The 4,990-nt window shown below is 40.4% G+C and overlaps 1 pseudogene; it reads right to left on the reverse strand.

Moving 5' to 3' along the window:
* Positions 1 to 510: 510 nt before the first annotated feature.
* On the reverse strand, positions 511 to 1,136 carry LOC125091594 (dynein regulatory complex protein 9-like; annotated as a pseudogene).
* Between the last annotated feature and the right edge of the window lie 3,854 nt (positions 1,137 to 4,990).

Raw genomic sequence — 4,990 nt, forward strand, 5'->3', positions numbered from 1 at the left:
AGAGATTATGCTGAGTGAAATAAGTCAAGCAGAGAGAGTCAATTATCACATGGTTTCACTTACTTGTGGGGCACAAGGAATAACACGGAGGACATGGGGAGATGGAGAGGAGAAGTGAGTTGGGGGATATTGGAGGGGGAGACAAATCATGAGAGACTGTGGACACTGAGAAACAATCTGAGGTTTTGGAGGGGCGGGGGTGGGAGGTTGGGTGAGCCTGGTGGTGGGTGTTAAGGAGGGCACGTATTGCATGGAGCACTGGGTGTGGTGCATAAACAATGAATTCTGGAACACTGAAAAGAAATTAAAAAAAAGAAAGACTCTCCCTCTCCCTCTGCCTCTCCCCACCATTCTCTCTCAAATAAATAAATAATCTTTAAAAAGGTGGGAGGAATGTCCAAATAAGAATCAACCATAGATGAGTTATCTGTGATGGTAAAAGATGTTTCTTATGCTTTCAAGTTTTCTTTGTCCTGTCCAGAATATTATAGGAAAACACAGGTGACTCAATTACTTTTTCTTGCCTCTCCACTTGCCTTTGCCTTTTCCTTTTGAATCCTTGATACCATCTTTGTCCTGCTTAGGCATTTTGAAGCCACCCATTTCATCCTGTAGCACAGCCCCTTGCCACCAGGCCTGGAGCTTTATAATGCTGTGTAATTCCAAGTAATCCCATTCTACTTCCTTCCTGGTCTTCTCCTGTTCTATATGATCTGTAATCATGACCTGTTTATATTCTCCTAGCATCTTTGCAAGGCCTTGAAAGTGTGCTAAGTCAAAGACCTTTGCAGCTTTGAGAGCCTCTAGTTCATTCTGTTTCATTTCTGTGTGCGTATTGAATTTCTCCTTCCAGAAGCCTAGCTTCTCCACCAGTTTCTGCAGCTCCTTTCTAAGGAACATTTCAATCTCCATATGAATCCAGTTCTTGTCTTTGGTATTCAGACTTAAGTTTCTCAGTCTCAGTCCTACAAGAGTTCCTCTGTGTTGTTACATTTGTTCTGGCTCTGTGAACTATTTGGCTCAATGTTTCTCTTCAGGCAGGAGTTCTCTGTGCTGGTTTTGGCCTTTATCTCTTGTATCTGGTCCTTGAGGTGTGTAATATGCTCATTCTGACTCTGTACTTCAACTTGCCATTTTTTTTTATATTAAGTAGCTGTTTTTGAAAAGATTTTTATCTGTTTTTTGTTTGTTTGTTTTGTTACCGCTGTGTTTGTTTTTTCCCTTTTCCTCCAATTCTAGAGGCTGGAGAGTCCAAGATCAAGGCACCAACTGATTTGCTGTCTGGTGAGGCTATCTTTCTGGTTCATCCTCACATAGTGAAAGTCTGGACTCTATGTGTGGTTTTTATAACCCTTAATTCTGTCATGCATCATTTTTTTTCAAACAGTTAAATTAAGTAATCATTTCTTCCCTTTACCTCCTCTTCCTGAAGTGGTTATCTTATGGTAATGCCTACCAATAGGCCTGCTGTTTCTCCTGCCACTGCTGTGCCCACAGAATCTGTGCAGAGGTAGTGATGGCCAGCCCTCATTTCTAGTATCACTGATCCCTGCTCATATGGTGTCCTTCTGAGGTCACCCGCCTCAGGGCCCTTGTTCCTGGATTATGATTGGCAAGGTATTTTCTGAACACAATGTATTTGACCTGCCAGGATGAATAAGAAAAATTTAGATAATCAGATTCTACATGAAAACAGAAGGAAAGTGCATCTAGGATGCATGGAAGAAATGAGTCCCTAATTGCATGCTATTTGCCTTTACCAGCAAAGGTACCAAAACTAACATGGTTGATGTCTTATCATACCAGTGGCCTTAGACATGAATTCTTCATTCATTCTTTTATTAGTGCCTCATCATGCTGGGGCTTAGGCATGAATTTGCCGGAGCTGGACTAGAAGAATGAGTAACAACTAGAGTAACTGATTCTTTTTTATTATTATTATTTTTCAGAATTTCTCTTTTCCCTCAGATATTGGCCACTGTCTTTCACCAAACTCCCCTTGTGATTCTTCTTCCACATGGAAAGTCTTTCCCAGGAGGCAAATCAGCCTCTCACATAAGTAGATTATTCTAACTGCCTCCTCAGGATTTTGGTCAGATCCAAGCATGTAGAAATCCTCCAAAGAAAGGAGAAGCCTGGGCTTATGTTGCCAAGATTTATCGCAGTTTTACCTGGACATTGCAGTGATCAGTTACAGTCTTTGTCACCCTTCTGGCTTATTCTTCCCAATTGTAGCAGCCCATGGGATGGTTGCTTGTGGAAAAAGAATCTTATTTCTTCTGATTTTGTCAGGTATGAGTCAGTATATGATGGTCATGGCAGGGAGACATGTATAAATATGGTATTAGTAATTGGAATTCCTGAATACATAGTGAAAGGCTTAATAAATAGACTTAAAATTTCTCCTGACATTTAAAATATTGTGTTGTCTAAAATAATGATTTTAGCAACTTCACTTTTATAGTCTTATCAAAGATACGGTTTTGCCTTCAATGAAGCCTATTCCACAAGCCAATCAGATTTCAAATTAGAGAAGGCAACAACAGGTGTGGGTGAGGATGTAGAGAAAGGGGATCTCTCTTACACTGTTGGTGGGAATGCAAACTGGTGCAGTCACTCTGGAAAACAGTATGGAGGTCTCTCCGAAAGTTAAAAACAGAACTACCCTAGGGTCCAGGAGTTGCACTATTACATATTTAACCAAAGGATACAAAAATACTGATTGAAAAGGATATATGTACCCTGATATTTATAGCAGTATTATCAATAATAGCCAACCTATGGAAAGAGCCCAAATGTCCCAATAGATGGCTGAGTAACTCAGCCATCAAAAAAGAATGAAATCTTGCCATTTGCAATGACACGAATGGAGCTAGAGAGTATGACGCTAAGGGAAATCAGCAGTCAGAGAAAGATACATACCATACTATTTCACTCATATGTGGAATTTAAGAAACAAAACAAATGAACATGGGGGTAGAAAAGAGAGAGGCAAACCAAGAAACAGACTCTTAACTGTAGAAAACAAACTGAGGATTATTAGAAGGGAGGTGGGTGGCGGAGGGTGGCCTGGGGAGAGATGGGTTAAATAGATGATGGAAATGATGGAGGGCACTTGCAATGAATACTGGGTATTGTATGTAATTGATGAGCCACTAAATTCTATACTTGATACTAATATTCCACTGTATGCTAATAACTGGAATTTAAATAAAAATTTGGAGAAGGGAAAAAAAAGAGAGAAGGCAAAAGAATGAGTCTGTGTTAGATCCATTTTGTGAGGTTAGTGGGGACCAAGAACACTCATGTCTAAGCTGACATATTGTGGCCCTGGAATCTGGCTTAGGCTTGGGGGCTGTAATTCAAAAGGCTTAATAAGTAGGCCATCTAAGCTTGTGGAGAAGCTGAAACAAAAGCTATACTTTCTATCCTAATGAGATCAGTTTAAATGAGATCATCAAGTATACTAATGATCCCTTTCTTTGAACTTCTCTTTTTTAGTTCTACTGAGGCATAATTGATATATAAAACACACATATTTATGGATATTTTTTGGTGAGTTTGGACATACACATACACCTGTGATACCATCACCACAATCAAGATTCTACACATTTCCATCACCTCCATTTTTGTTTTGTTTTGTTTTTGTGTGTGTGTTTGTGTGTGTGTATGCATTTTCCTTTGCGATTTCTAAACACTGTTCTTCCAGTCCTGTGTGTTTTTGCTTTTAACAGCACACACTTGGTGCTGTCTTCAGAGGCCTGCTCCTGGGCTGCTGGATCTGCTCCTGTCACAATAGCAGAAAGTTGGAATTACCAGGGAGATCACATGCCCTCTGCCCACCGCCAACCCTTTTCTGTCTGTTCGGGCTGCTATAACAAAATAACAAAACACCACAGACTGGGTGGTTGGTAAACAACAGAAATGTTGCTCTGGAGACTGGAAGTCTGAGACCGGGTTGTTAGCATGATCAAGTGATGGCCCTCTTCTGGGTCATAGACTTCTTGTGCTTTTCCTTGGTGGAAGGGGCCAGGGAGCTCTGTGGGGTCTCTTTTATCAGGGCGCTAATCCCATTCATGATGGCTCTATCCTCATAACCTAATCACCATTCAAAGACCCCCCCCCCCACTTCCTGATACCACCATCTTGGAGATTAGGTTTTCAACATATGAATGTTTGGGGGAAACAAACATTCAGATCAGAGCACTGGGCGACCTTTACCCAATGAGTGATGGGTACAGGAATAAGAAAGCCCAGCTATTGCTTTAGAAATAACAAAATGTCTGAGGTGTAACTTCCCCAGGATCAGATGGAGGTCAAGACCTGGCCTGAGACGTATGTTTGCTTGCTTTTTTCCCCTCCCTGTTTCTTCCCCTTTGGCCAGGCTCCCCTCAAAACCTATCCGTCATGAAACACTTCTGTCAGAATCTTTACTGCAGGATGTGCTTTTGGGTAACTGATGGTGACAGTCCACAGTTAGCCAATGTATTAGAAAGCCACTACTTCTACTCAAGAAGAAACTTCAAGGAGCCGGGTTCCTTTCTTTGAAATTCCTCTGCCCTAAATAGAAAATAAATGGCATTCAAAAAGAAAAGTTGGATGGATGTTGAAATAAACAAATTAAATTTCATTTCATTGCACATATGTTTAGAGTTAACTGAAAAATCACATTTCATAACTTGATTAGTAGAGGAAGTAGAAGAGAAATGACACTCGGTGCCTGTCCATTAATAAATACGTGTATACTAGTAACTGTTTGAAAACAGTCAGCTTTGAATCAGGTTCAAATTGGTTGCTGCTGAGATGGTGGCAATGAAATTCAATGTCTGAGCCAGTGTTTAAAATGTTCTGCTTTCAGTTTGAGTCATAAGGAAAAAAAAAAAAGCCTTTCCCTAACTTTGTTTCTTTTCTCTTCCCTTTTAGAGTTGGCTTAAAATCTAGAATACTGCACTGCTAAATAAATTTGTAGATTTACTGGTACCATTTC

The sequence above is a fragment of the Lutra lutra genome, chromosome X, assembly GCF_902655055.1.
Source record: "Lutra lutra chromosome X, mLutLut1.2, whole genome shotgun sequence".
Lineage (NCBI taxonomy): Eukaryota > Metazoa > Chordata > Mammalia > Carnivora > Mustelidae > Lutra > Lutra lutra.